Below are 15457 nucleotides of genomic sequence, written 5' to 3' on the forward strand. Positions count from 1 at the left end.
TTGACGGGGTGGGGGTTCAGACCGCCCTCTTAAGAAAAGAAATAGGGCATTACAGTATCGGTTATACCAACCATGTTACGAGCTAGTAAGCCGCTTAAGGCAGCTCATTATTACAAAATTTGGTGTGCTTATATAGGTGGTAAAGCTCGGAAGTTTCCGACATCATCTTTCAAGTTACCCGTATTCTGTTATTTCTCTAACGTCCTAAGTGGATGCTGGGGACTCCGTCAGGACCATGGGGAATAGCGGCTCCGCAGGAGACAGGGCACAAAAAGTAAGCTTTTAGGATCACATGGTGTGTACTGGCTCCTCCCCCTATGACCCTCCTCCAAGCCTCAGTTAGGTTTTTGTGCCCGTCCGAGCAGGGTGCAATCTAGGTGGCTCTCCTAAAGAGCTGCTTAGAAAAAGTTTTTTAGGTTTTTTATTTTCAGTGAGTCCTGCTGGCAACAGGCTCACTGCATCGAGGGACTTAGGGGAGAGAATTTCAACTCACCTGCGTGCAGGATGGATTGGATTCTTAGGCTACTGGACACCATTAGCTCCAGAGGGAGTCGGAACACAGGTCTCACCCTGGGGTTCGTCCCGGAGCCGCGCCGCCGACCCCCCTTACAGATGCTGAAGATTGAAGGTCCGGAAACAGGCGGCAGAAGGCTCTTCAGTCTTCATGAAGGTAGCGCACAGCACTGCAGCTGTGCGCCATTGTTGTCACACACTTCACACCAGACGGTCACGGAGGGTGCAGGGCGCTGCTGGGGGCGCCCTGGGCAGCAATATATAATACCTTTTATGGCAAAAGAATACATCACATATAGCCATTAAGGCTATATGTATGTATTTAACCCATGCCAAATGTCTAAAACTCCGGGAGAAAAGCCCGCCAGAATAGGGGGCGGGGCTTATTCTCCTCAGCACACAGCGCCATTTTCCTGCTCTGCTCCGCTGTGAGGAAGGCTCCCAGGACTCTCCCCTGCACTGCACTACAGAAACAGGGTAAAACAGAGTGGGGGGGGAAATTTTGGCGATATTTTTATATATTAAGCTGCTATAAGGAACAACACTTATATAGGGTTGTTCCCATATATATTATAGCGCTTGGGTGTGTGCTGGCAAACTCTCCCTCTGTCTCCCCAAAGGGCTAGTGGGGTCCTGTCTTCGATAAGAGCATTCCCTGTGTGTCTGCTGTGTGTCGGTACGTGTGTGTCGACATGTATGAGGACGATGTTGGCGTGGAGGCAGAGCAATTGCCGATAATGGTGATGTCAACCCCCAGGGAGTCGACACCGGAATGGATGGCTTTGTTTATGGAATTACGTGATAATGTCAGCACATTACAAAAATCAGTTGACGACATGAGACGGCCGGCAAACCAGTTAGTACCTGCCCAGGCGTCTCAGACACCGTCAGGGGCTGTAAAGCGCCCTTTACCTCAGTCGGTCGACACAGACCCAGACACAGACACTGAATCTAGTGTCGACGGTGATGAAACAAACGTATTTTCAAGTAGGGCCACACGTTATATGATCACGGCAATGAAGGAGGCTTTGCATATCTCTGATACTACAAGTACCACAAAAAGGGGTATTATGTGGGGGGTGAAAAAACTACCTGTAGTTTTTCCTGAATCAGAGGAATTAAATGATGTATGTGATGAAGCGTGGGTTAACCCAGATAGAAAAATGCTAATTTCAAAAAAGTTATTAGCATTATACCCTTTCCCGCCAGAGGTTAGGGCGCGCTGGGAAACACCCCCTAGGGTGGATAAGGCGCTCACACGCTTATCAAAACAAGTGGCGTTACCGTCTCCTGATACGGCCGCCCTCAAGGATCCAGCTGATAGGAGGCTGGAAACTACCCTGAAAAGTATATACACTCATACTGGTGTTATACTGCGACCAGCCATCGCCTCAGCCTGGATGTGCAGTGCTGGGGTCGTCTGGTTGGATTCCCTGACTGAAAATATTGATACCCTGGATAGGGACAGTATTTTATTGACTATAGAGCAATTAAAGGATGCTTTCCTTTATATGCGAGATGCGCAGAGAGATATTTGCACTCTGGCATCGAGAAGGAGTTTATGGACGCGACAGTGGTCAGGTGATGCGGATTCCAAACGACATATGGAAGTGTTGCCGTATAAAGGGGAGGAATTATTTGGCGTCGGTCTATCGGATCTGGTGGCTACGGCAACTGCCGGAAAATCCACTTTTTTACCTCAGACCCCCTCCCAACAGAAAAAGACACCGTCTTTTCAGCCGCAGTCCTTTCGTTCCTATAAGAACAAGCGGACAAAGGGACAGTCATATCTGCCTCGGGGCAGAGGAAGGGATAAGAGAGGGCAGCAAGCAGCCCCTGCCCAGGAACAGAAGCCCTCCCAGGGTTCTGCAAAGCCCTCAGCATGACGCTGGGGCCTTACAAGCGGACTCAGGAACGGTGGGGGGTCGACTCAAGAATTTCAGCGCACAGTGGGCTTGCTCACAGGTGGACCCCTGGATTCTACAGGTAGTATCTCAGGGTTACAGGTTGGAATTCGAGAAGTCTCCCCCTCGCCGGTTCCTAAAGTCTGCTTTGCCAACGTCTCCCTCGGACAGGGCGACGGTATTGGAAGCCATTCACAAGCTGTTTGCTCAGCAGGTGATAGTCAAGGTACCCCTCCTACAACAGGGAAAGGGGTATTACTCCACACTATTTGTGGTACCGAAGCCGGACGGCTCGGTAAGACCTATTCTAAATCTCAAATCTTTGAACCTGTACATACAAAAATTCAAGTTCAAGATGGAGTCACTCAGAGCAGTGATAGCGAATCTGGAAGAAGGGGACTTTATGGTGTCCCTGGACATAAAGGACGCTTACCTGCATGTCCCAATTTGCCCTTCACATCAAGGGTACCTCAGGTTCGTGGTGCAAAACTGTCATTATCAGTTTCAGACGCTGCCGTTTGGATTGTCCACGGCACCTCGGGTCTTTACTAAGGTAATGGCCGAAATGATGATTCTTCTACGAAGAAGAGGCGTATTAATTATCCCTTACTTAAACGATCTCCTGATAAGGGCAAGATCCAGAGAACAGCTGGAAGACGGAGTAGCACTAACCCAACTAGTGCTGCAACAACACGGGTGGATTCTGAATTTTCCAAAATCTCAGTTGACCCCGACGACACGTCTGCTGTTCCTGGGAATGATTCTGGACACGGTTCAGAAAAAGGTGTTTCTTCCGGAGGAGAAAGCCAGGGAGTTATCCGAACTTGTCAGGAACCTCCTAAAACCAGGGACAGTGTCTGTGCATCAATGCACAAGAGTCCTGGGAAAGATGGTGGCTTCTTACGAAGCGATTCCATTCGGCAGATTCCACGCACGAACTTTTCAGTGGGATCTGCTGGACAAATGGTCCGGATCGCATCTGCAGATGCATCAGCGGATAACCTTATCGCCACGGACAAGGGTGTCTCTTCTGTGGTGGTTGCAGAGTGCTCATCTGTTAGAGGGCCGCAGATTCGGCATACAGGACTGGGTCCTGGTGACCACGGATGCCAGTCTGAGAGGCTGGGGAGCGGTCACACAAGGAAGAAACTTCCAGGGAGTATGGTCAAGCCTGGAGATGTCTCTTCACATAAATATACTGGAGCTAAGAGCGATTTACAATGCTCTAAGTCTGGCAAAACCCCTGCTTCAGGGTCAGCCGGTGTTGATCCAGTCGGACAACATCACGGCAGTCGCCCACGTAAACAGACAGGGCGGCACAAGAAGCAGGACAGCAATGGCAGAAGCTGCAAGGATTCTTCGCTGGGCGGAAGATCATGTGATAGCACTGTCAGCAGTATTCATTCCGGGAGTGGACAACTGGGAAGCAGACTTCCTCAGCAGACACGATCTACACCCGGGAGAGTGGGGACTTCATCCAGAAGTCTTCCACATGATTGTGAACCGTTGGGAAAAACCAATGGTGGATATGATGGCGTCCCGCCTCAACAAAAAACTGGACAGGTATTGCGCCAGGTCAAGAGATCCTCAGGCAATAGCTGTGGACGCTCTGGTAACACCGTGGGTGTTCCAGTCAGTGTATGTGTTCCCTCCTCTGCCTCTCATACCAAAAGTACTGAGAATTATACGGCAAAAGGGAGTAAGAACGATACTAGTGGCTCCGGATTGGCCAAGAAGAACTTGGTACCCGGAACTTCAAGAGATGCTCACGGAGGATCCGTGGCCTCTACCTCTAAGACGGGACCTGCTTCAGCAGGGACCGTGTCTATTCCAAGACTTACCGCGGCTGCGTTTGACGGCATAGCGGTTGAACGCCGAATTCTAAAGGAAAAAGGCATTCCGGAAGAGGTCATTCCTACACTGGTAAAGGCCAGGAAGGAGGTGACTGCACAACATTATCACCGCATTTGGAGGAAATATGTTGCGTGGTGTGAGGCCAGGAAGGCCCCCACGGAGGAATTTCAACTGGGTCGATTCCTACATTTCCTGCAAACAGGATTGTCTATGGGCCTCAAATTGGGGTCCATTAAGGTTCAAATTTCGGCCCTGTCGATTTTCTTCCAGAAAGAATTGGCTTCAGTTCCTGAAGTCCAGACTTTTGTAAAAGGAGTACTACATATACAGCCCCCGGTTGTGCCCCCAGTGGCACCGTGGGATTTTAATGTAGTCTTGGATTTTCTAAAATCCCATTGGTTTGAGCCGCTCAAATCGGTGGAGATGAAGTATCTTACATGGAAAGTAACCATGCTACTGGCCCTGGCTTCAGCCAGGAGAGTATCAGAATTGGCGGCTTTATCATATAAGAGCCCATATCTGATTTTCCATACGGACAGGGCAGAACTGCGGACGCGTCCTCATTTTCTGCCTAAGGTGGTGTCAGCGTTTCACCTGAACCAGCCTATTGTGGTGCCTGCGGCTACTAACGAGTTGGAGGATTCCAAGTTGTTGGACGTGGTCCAGGCATTGAAAATATATATTTCAAGAACGGCTGGAGTCAGAAAGTCTGACTCACTGCTTATATTGTATGCACCCAACAAGATGGGTGCTCCTGCTTCTAAGCAGACGATTGCTCGTTGGATTTGTAGCACAATTCAACTTGCACATTCTGTGGCAGGCTTGCCACAACCTAAATCTGTCAAGGCCCATTCCACAAGGAAAGTGGGCTCATCCTGGGCGGCTGCCCGGGGAGTCTCGGCATTACAACTCTGCCGAGCTGCTACTTGGTCAGGGGCAAACACGTTTGCAAAATTCTACAAATTTGATACCCTGGCTGAGGAGGACCTTGAGTTCTCTCATTCGGTGCTGCAGAGTCATCCGCACTCTCCCGCCCGTTTGGGAGCTTTGGTATAATCCCCATGGTCCTGACGGAGTCCCCAGCATCCACTTAGGACGTTAGAGAAAATAAGAATTTACTTACCGATAATTCTATTTCTCGTAGTCCGTAGTGGATGCTGGGCGCCCATCCCAAGTGCGGATTGTCTGCAATACTTGTACATAGTTATTGTTACAAAAAAATCGGGTTGTTATTTGTTGTGAGCCGTCTGTTCAGAGGCTCCTACGTTTGTCATACTGTTAACTGGGTTCAGATCACAAGTTATACGGTGTGATTGGTGTGGCTGGTATGAGTCTTACCCGGGGTTCAATATCCTTCCTTATTGTGTACGCTCGTCCGGGCACAGTACCTAACTGAGGCTTGGAGGAGGGTCATAGGGGGAGGAGCCAGTACACACCATGTGATCCTAAAAGCTTACTTTTTGTGCCCTGTCTCCTGCGGAGCCGCTATTCCCCATGGTCCTGACGGAGTCCCCAGCATCCACTACGGACTACGAGAAATAGAATTATCGGTAAGTAAATTCTTATTTTTACAAACGGGGTGGGATGGAGAACTGCGTTTATCTGCACTGAGGGTGCAGGTATCTGTGTGGTCAACTTATTTTCAAAGACGTTTGACTCTATTGCGTCTGTACACACCTTTCTACAAGGTGTCATCAAAGTGCAGCCTCCATTTATCCCACCTACAGCGCCAGGCGACTTGAGGTTGGGTTCAGATTTCTTACAGTTTTCATATTTTGAACCCTTACAACAAATGGGGATTAAGTTTCTCACTTGGGAAAACATTTTTCTTCTAGCCTTAGCTTCGGCAAGGGTTTTGTTTTCATATTTGGGTGCCTTGTATTCCAAGCCACCGTATTTGAGTTTTCTCATGACAAAGCAGATCTTCGGACGAATTCCGCTTTCTTATTCTTCACACCAATATACCAATAGTGGTTCCTGTGTTGACAGCACATTCTAGAATTCTGAATGTGGTACACGCATTACGCGTCTATATGTCCCGAACGTCTACAGTACGTGATACGGATACGTTGTTTGTTCTCTATGATGCTGCCAACTGGGGTTAGCCAGTTTCTCAGCAGACATTATCCAGTTGGATAATAATGACTACAAGTCAGGCTTACTTTAAGGCTAAGTTACAGTCGCCTACGTCAGTAATAGCTCATCCCACAGGTTCTGGGGGAATGTCAGACCCAGCGGGTCGTGGAGCGTCTACGACGCGGCTACATAGCCTTCAGTGCACCACGTTTGTGCACGTTTACACGTTATGAATGGTTTCGGCATCAGCATCTAGCTTTGGCTGCCTACTGTTACAAGTGTCAAACAGCTCTCCCGCCCACGAGGGAAGCTTTGGTACGTCCCAAGAGTACTCCAGTGACCCCTAGTGGATGAAAAAGAAAATAGGATTTTGGTACTTACCAGGTAAATCCTTTTCTTTGAATCCATAGGGGGCACTGGACGCCCACCCAGAGCAGTTTTACCTGGGTTGTTTTAAGCTCAGAGGAGCTTAGGGTAACACGGTTTACCTGGTTTGTATTAAGCTCAGAGGAGCTTATGGTAACACATTTTCACCGATTGGTTCAAACTATAAAGGTCTATCGGTTATGCTGTCAACTGTTTAGTTGACATTAACGTTATGGGTCAACTTTGTTGTTGTCCGTTATGTTATAGGAATTCTCCATTGTCAACCTCTCTATAGTAGTTCGCTCAGTAAAAACACTGGGTTCGTACACTGAGGTACTCTGGGATATGGAGGGGTGGAGAGTTCTAAATTTAAATATTCAGTGCCTTTGTTCTGCTACGCCGTCCATATCCCAAGAGTACTCCAGTGCCCCCTATGGATTCAAAGAAAAGGATTTACCTGGTAAGTACCAAAATCCTATTTTCGTGTCTTTCACTCTACTTGCTATCCCTATATTCTATATTCTATAACCTGAGGGGGCTTGGTGCGTCGGGTTTTATCTAATATAGGATTTTCACAAAGATATACTGTATTACGTATTTTTCTCTGTGATTTAGTCACCATATCTCTCCTTTATCTCTGCTGGTGCTGACTTCACTGCGCAGGGGTTTGGGCTAGAGGTATTGTGCTGCTGACAAATTGTACTGTGTTACCTGATACTGCAAGTTATATCATGTTTGCTTCTGAGGGTAACGGTTCTGGGGCTGAACACACTGCCGGTGTTGCTGAAGCTGCAGATACCTATGAGGAGAATATAGCAGCTTTGGGCTCTGGTTCTGGGGGCTCCTTGCCCACTAGTGGGACGGTGGCAACGGGGGCAAATTATGACCCGCCGTGGGCCGCTTTTTCCACGCTTCTGCATACGCTAGTTCATAAACTAACACCCCCTATGGGACCCCCAATGCCGGTGCAACCGTTTGTGGTCCCTGCAGCTAACCCGCCATGGGCGGACGATTTATCTGCTCAAATGAAGAAGTTGAACCAGTCCCTGACTACTAAAAAGTCTGACCGTCACTCGCCTACGTCCAAGTGTTCCTCTAAGCGAGCGCTTGTCTCCTCACAATCCACTGCTGTCACTGACACCTCGTCGGATGAAGACGGCACTTACACCGACCCCACAGGTTCTGACTCAGATACGGCTGATGGGGAGGGTGGTTCACATGTGGATGCTCCTGATCTTTTGGAGGCTATTAAGTTAATTTTACAGATTACGGATGATCCCGAGCCATCCGTTCCTCCTAAAAAAACAGATAGGTTCAAGCGTCAGAAGGTGATTAAACAAGTTTTACCTCACTCTGACCACCTAGTGGATATATGTCAGGAACCCTGGGAAAACCCGGGTACGAAGTTTGTGCCTCAAAAGAAGATGCTGGCTCGCTATCCCCTCGCGCCGGAGCTGTCTAAGAATTGGGAAACGCCTCCTCCAGTGGACTCACATGTGGCTAGGATGGTGGTTTCCTCAGCTCTACCTGTCACCACCGTCACTTCTCTAAAAGAGCCTAATGATAAACGTGTGGAGGGTTGTCTGAAAGCGATTTACACCCTCACGGGTGCTGCACAAAGGCCCACTATTGCAGCTACTTGGGCTGCAGAGGCCATTTAAGCATGGCCTTGGAGTTAGATGCTGAAATCTCCTCTGACCATGCTAGACAATACTTGTCTTATATTGTCACAGCTTCTCGTTATATTAAAGAGGCGGCTTCTGATGCCGGTATACTGGCAGCCAAGGCCTCTACTACGTCAGTCCTAGCTCGCCGGATATTTTGGCTGAGATCCTGGTCTGTGGATCTGGACTCGAAAAAAACCCTGGAGGTACTCCCTTTCAAGGGAGATATTCTGTTTGGGGAGGAGTTAAATAAGATTGTGGCTGACCTGGCTACTGCCAAAACTGCCTGTCTGCCAAGTACTGCTCCTTCTGTGTCGAAGGCTAAAGGTACTTCCTTTCGCCCCTTTCGTCCTTCAGGTAAAGCAAAAGGTCAGGCGTACAACCAGCAGGCCCGCACTTCCAAACCTGGTAAGCCGAAGCCCAAAAAAGCCTGGGCGGCCCGTCAGCCAGCTTCCAAGACAGATAAGCCTGCCACATGACGGGGCGGGCCTCCCTCTGGGGGATCCCAGGGTGGGGGGGCCGGCTTCTAGGGTATACCCAGGAATGGTTGAAGACTACTTCGGATGCCTGGGTACGGGAAGTCGTCACTCGAGGTTACGCCATAGCCTTCAAAAACCAACCCCCTCATCGATTTTGCCAGACAGATGTCCCGTTGGACAAGACAAAGGCAAACACTCTACATTCGGTGGTATAGAACCTCCCGGTGGTACAGACCCTCTTGCGCAGAGGGGCCGGGGGTACTATTCTCCGCTGTTTCTAGTCCCGAAACCGAATGGGTCCTCCCGGCCCATTCTCAACCTCAAGGCATTGAACAGGTTTGTGAAGGTTTCCAAGTTCCGTATGGAAACCCTTCGCTCTATAGTTCTGGCCTTGGAACCTGGGGACTTCATGGTCTCCCTGGATATGGAGGATGCTTACCTGCATATTCCTATAGCAGTGTCTCATCAGCAATACCTGAGATTTGCGATTGGCAACTGCCATTACCAGTTTCAGGCGTTACCTTTTGGTTTAACAATGGCTCCGCGAGTCTTTACAAAAGTCATGGTGGTTATGACGGTGGTACTCCGCCGTCAAGGAGTCAGGATACTGCCGTATTTGGACGACTTGTTAATCCTGTCAAATTCCCCAGAACTTCTCCTGCGTCATCTAAATGTGACGGTCCGGTTTCTGCAAGCCCACGGGTGGCTCATCAACTGGAAGAAGTCATCCCTGATCTCTGCTCAGAGCATGGTGCATCTGGGAGCACTATTGGACACTCACAACCAGCGGTTGTTCCTGTCTCAGGAGAAAGTCCAGAAACTTCAGGACAGGATTCGTTGCTTCCTATCTCGTCCGCAAGTGTCGATACATTTGGCGATGCAGGTGCTGGGCCTCATGGTGTCAGCATTCGACATGGTGGAGTACGCTCAATTTCACTCTCGCCCTCTCCAGAGGCTGATTCTAGCCAAATGGGACGGCCTGCCTCACCGGATCAGGTCTCAAAAGATTTCATTGACTCCAGAGGTCCGTCTGTCGCTGCTCTGGTGGATCCGGGTCCAACAACTGTGCAGGGGCCGTCCTGTTGACGACAGATGCCAGTCTAAGAGGTTGGGGCGCGGTGCTGGAGCAACACTCCCTTCAGGGGCGGTGGACCAAGGAGGAGTCCCTCCTCTCGATTATTATTCTGGAGTTGCGGGCGGTCTTCAATGCCTTGAACCTAGCCCAGCATTTAATTCAGAACCGTCCTGTTCAAGTACAATCGGAAAACGCCACCACAGTGGCTTACATAAATCATCAAGGCGGCACTCGAAGCCGCCTAGCAATGAAGGAAGACTCACGGATTCTACAGTGGGCAGAACGCCATCTACTGGCCATATCGGCAATATTCATTCCGGGAGTCCTGAATTGGGAAGCGGACTTTCTCAGTCGTGATGACGTGCATGCCGGCGAGTGGGGCCTCCATCCAGAAGTGTTTCAACTCCTAGTGGAAAGGTGGGGCCTTCCAGACGTAGATCTGATGGCGTCTTGACACAATCACAAGGTTCCGGTCTTCAGAGCACGGACGAGGGATCCTCAAGCAGCATTCGTGGATGCGCTGGCGGTACCGTGGAGGTTTCGGCTGCCGTACGTGTTCCCTCCGCTGTCACTCCTGCCCAGGGTTATTCGGAAGTTCAAGCAAGAAAAGGGAATTCTGCTTCTCATAGCTCCAGCGTGGCCCAGACGCCACTGGTTCTCAGACCTGCAAGGCCTATCGTCAGAGCGTTCAATTCTACTTCCACAACGCCCAGACCTCCTCGTTCAGGGCCCCTGTGTCTACCTGGACCTAGCCCGGCTGTCTTTGACGGTGTGGCTCTTGAAGCTTCCGTCTTAAGGGCTAAAGGGTTTTCTGAGGCGGTCATTCAAACTATGTTGCATACATGTGATAATAAGACCTTATGATATAATCTGGAAACGAATTGTGAGCCTTTGTGGAATAGAACAATAACACACACATCATTTGTTTGATCCATTTATTGCTGTGAGTATTACACACATCAAAGTGATAACATTGGGGTATCGACATGTATGGAACGGTGTCTGGAATCCTGCTTCTTATAGTGGTGTCACATTTTGAATCCTGAGAGGGATCAAAAATAATAATTTAGGAATTCCATCCAAATATAGAAAAAATAAATAAGTGGGAATGAGAGTTACAAATTTTGGATGTACTTAATGAAACACACACTTCTAGCACACTCTTGACTACAGATAAATAATATTATACGAGTCAATCCAGTGACATCTAGTGCGCAACATTTTTATTTTAATCACTATTTCTTTCTTATATACACTATTCTATTTTCTTTTAATATTCGCTGGTATATGACAATAAAAGTTACATTTTAATATATATTTATGTGCACCACCTTAGGGCATTTCGAGCCTTTCTCTCCTTTTTTTTGTTCTTGACATATTTTGCCTGTGGTAGCACCCCCCGAACATTCTTACTTACTATAAATATGTTATAATAACAATATATGGGGGTTCATCTATTAATGTGAATTAACCTGTGCGACCAGTATCTGTATAGCGATTTACTATAGGGTCTGGCATTCTTACTTTGTTTGGTGCGCATCTAACGATTATGACGCTTCCAAGTGTAGTATATCCAAGTTGTTGGCTTTTCTTCAGCAGGGCCTGGACTTAGGCCTGTGTCTGGCCTCCCTCAAGGTTCAAATATCTGCCTTGTCGGTGTGGTTTCAGAGAAAAATTGCGACCTTACCTGATGTGCATACCTTTACTCAGGGTGTCTTGCGTATCCAACCTCCCTATGTCCCGCCTGTGGATCCTTGGGACTTGTCGGTCGTTTTGGAGGCGTTACAAGAGTCTCCGTTTGAACCTCTTGGATCAGTTGACCTTAAGTGGCTTTCCCTTAAGGTGGTGTTCCTTCTGGCGGTTCTTAGTACTCGTCCCGGCTATCTACCTAAGGTGGTTTCTTCGTTCCACCTTAATCAGGAGATTGTAGTTTCGGCACTTGTATCTCCTGATCTGTCTCCCAAAGAGCGGTCTTTGAATGTGGTACAAGCTCTCCGTATCTATGTGAAGAGAACTGTTTCTATTAGGAAATCTAATTCTCTTTTTGTTGTGTTTGGGTTTCACAAACGGGGCTGGCCTGCTCACAAGCAAACTCTGGGCAGATGGATTAGAATGGTGATTGCACATGCTTATGTGAAGGCTGGTCTCTCTGCTCCTGATCACATTAAGGCCCATTCTACTCGGTCTGTTGGACCTTCTTGGGCGGCCCAACGTGGTGCGACCCTTGAACAATTGTGCAAGGCGGCTACGTGGTCCTCTGTGAACACGTTCATAAGGTTCTATGCCTTCGATACTGCCGCTTCCCAGGATGCTTCCGTTGGACGCCGGGTTCTTGTGCCCGCTACAGTGCGTCCCCTCCCATAAGGAACTGCTTTAGGACATCCCCATTGTCCATTCCTTGTGGAGCCCAGTGTACCCCGCAGCAGAAAACAAGTTTTATGGTAAGAACTTACCTTTGTTAAAACTCTTTCTGCGAGGTACACTGGGCTCCACAAGGCGCCCACCATGACGCACTTAGCTTCTTTGGGTTGGTATGGCATTAGCCGCTGACACGTCTCCTGTCGTGAGAATGCGGTGTTGTGGCTACTATCCGTTGTCTTCTCGCTTCCTGCTACTGCATTGGACCTGTTAACTAAAAACTGAGATCCTGTGCAGGGAGGCGGGGTGATATAGGAGGCGGCACTATGCATTCTGGGAAGAAGGTCAAAGCTTTTAGCCTGTTGGTGCCTCGGATCAAGATCCTACTCTACACCCCTTTGTCCATTCCTTGTGGAGCCCAGTATACCTCGCAGAAAGAGTTTTAACAAAGGTAAGTTCTTACCATAAATCTCGTTTTCATCGCTCGAGTGATCGTACTGTGATTGGCAGGAATTGGGTGTTTCTGGGAGGTAACTGAGCGTTTTCCGGGAGTGTGCTAAAAAACACAGGCGTGCCAGGTAAAAATGCAGGAGTTGCTGGAGAAACGGGGGAAAAGGTTTGAAAAAGCTGCTAGCTGATTGCAGCGAAACGCGTTGGCTGCACAGGGACCCAAGCCAGGCACATATTGCTGGAAGTCCGAACCACCCCCACTAAGATCCAGACTATCATTTACACTTGGAGGACTTCAATAGCAAGCTGAACCGATGATTTTCATTTACCGCACTGCATTAGGAGCTCATCATTCAAAATCTTGGAGCACCATACCCTCTAGCGGTAACTTGTTACTACATGGGACACTGCTTACCTCCTAAAACCTGTTAACACTGGACTCAGATATACCTGGGGGATCATTTTGGAACGGACTTTCCATCTTCAAATCTCCTTCCAATTCCTGGCAATTTGCGTAACCCTAAAAACGCTTATCACTTCAATTGTATGTTTTTTAAATTCCTATTCATGTTGCATGCATTTTATGGTGTATTCACCACAATATTTTAGTGTTATCATTTTTTAATATTAAATTGTGCAATTACAGGTTGAGTATCCCATATCCAAATATTCCGAAATACGTAATGTTCCAAAATACGGACTTTTTTGAGTGAGAGTGAGATAGTGAAACCTTTGTTTTCTGATGGCTCAATGTACACAAACTTTGTTTAATACACAAAGTTATTAAAAATATTGTATTAAATGACCTTCAGGCTGTGTGTATAAGGTGTATATAAAACATAAATGAATTGTGTGACTGTAGACACACTTTGTTTAATGCACAAAGTTATAAAAAATATTGGCTAAAATTACCTTCAGGCTGTGTGTATAAGGTGTATATGTAACATAACTGCATTCTGTGCTTAGATTTAGGTCCCATCACCATGATATCTCATTTTCTCCTTCATCCACTAGGGGCCACTGGAGTGTAGTTACAATGGGGAGATAGTAGGTGGTATTGGTAGCTGGCACTTTAAAAATTCTCACACTGTGGCTAGCTCCTCCCCTACTATCTCCCCTCCAAGCCAGTCTTAGTTAAGTGCCCGAGGTAGCTGGTTCACTTGGGTTTAGCTGAAGAATTTTCTTCTTTTTTCTTTATTATTTTATTTTTCTTACACACACTCACAGACTGGCAGCTCTGCCACTGCCAGTCTGCACCGTGGGAGCTGCCGGCGGGGTCCCATCGCAGCTGCGTGCGGCTAGGGATGGGCCCCGGCTGAGGGAGACACTGAGCTCTCCTGAGTTGGCGGACACCGCTGCGTGCGGCGCGTGTCGCGGCCACTCCATCCAGCAGAAGATTCCGGCAGCATGGCAGCGGTGAGTATCAAAAATGGTCGGACACCGCTGCGTGCGGCTTGTGTCGGGACCACCCCACCACAGAAGATTCCGGCTGGACGCCGCTGCGTGCGGCGTGTGTCGGGGCCGATCCACCAAGAACACAGTGGTGAGTGAAGTATACTTTATTTGTGGTGGCTATGTATGTTTTTAGAGCAATGCACTGTTTATTGTTGTACAACCCACTCCAGAAGGGCTCTCTGGGGCTGTAATGTACTTTATTGTATCCTTACCTGTCCTCCTCATGGAGAAACAGACAGGATGATTGGGGGAGGCTGAGTATGTGTTTATACAACCCTGACTGAAAAACGGGTGTGTGTCATTCTGATAACCCTCTGCTCCCCCAGCTCCCCGCACCCCCCGCACAGATCCCCACTCAGCGCGACTCACAGAGCCGGCACAGGGATCCCGCTCGAGCGCAAAGCAATGTTTAAATTTGGCGCCTTGTACGGAGGGGGCGGAGCTAAGTCCCGCTCTGTAGAGCGAGCTCAGCGCTCCCTGCTCCCAGGCGGCGACTCGCGCTCTGTTCAGCGCAACACTCCCCGGCGGCGGCTAGCAGATACAGGGCTCTACTAGCGCTGTATAGCGGGCTCAGCGCTCAGCGCTCCCCGGCGGTGACTCGCAGGCCCAGCGGAGGGTACAGCTCGCTTCCCGCTTAGTTTTGCAATAAGGCGCCATAGCCGGGGGGCGGAGCTAACTCCTGCTCTGTACAGCGGGCTCAGCATTCTCCGCTCCCCGGCCACTGTTATAGTGTAATAGGCATTTATGTGAGTTTAATGCACATGGTGCTGAGGAGAATGTGATATAGTCAGAGTGGCTCAGCACTAATCCAGTTATCCACTATATAGATTTTATCGCATAGCCCAGAGGAGTTTCACTCTGGCGGCCATTTCCTCCCTGCACAGACCTGGCTTCATATTTGCAGTGTCTCCTATAGCCCAGTGGGCTAATCTTGCATACTCAGAGACAAATACAAATAAAGTCCCAGGTATATTAACAGTTAACCCGCTTTACTCAGCGGGCTCCCAGGTCTCCCCGTCGCTAGGCAACAGCTCTGGGATTTGTAACTTTTCGATACTTCAGGCTGCTGAAATATAGATACATTCCTCCTGCAGTAGAGTCCTCTATACCCAGCATTTCCCTACTTGCAAATCAGGGAACCTGCTCTATTACAGTAGCTGGGACTCAGCTCAATAATAATTAAAAGGATCTACTGTGCAGTATTTATTTACCTACGGTGTGTGTGTATATATACATATATAGTTATGTTTGTGCATGTATATA

The 15457-nt window shown here is 48.6% G+C and overlaps 1 protein-coding gene across 4 annotated transcripts in view; it reads left to right on the top strand.

Annotated features, from left to right (window-relative positions):
- Positions 1-15457, top strand: part of PIWIL1 (piwi like RNA-mediated gene silencing 1) — a 1090590-nt gene that overhangs the window by 437568 nt on the left and 637565 nt on the right. The gene's annotated exons all lie outside the window — the stretch shown is intronic.

This window comes from Pseudophryne corroboree, chromosome 1, assembly GCF_028390025.1.
Source record: "Pseudophryne corroboree isolate aPseCor3 chromosome 1, aPseCor3.hap2, whole genome shotgun sequence".
NCBI classification, from domain to species: domain Eukaryota; kingdom Metazoa; phylum Chordata; class Amphibia; order Anura; family Myobatrachidae; genus Pseudophryne; species Pseudophryne corroboree.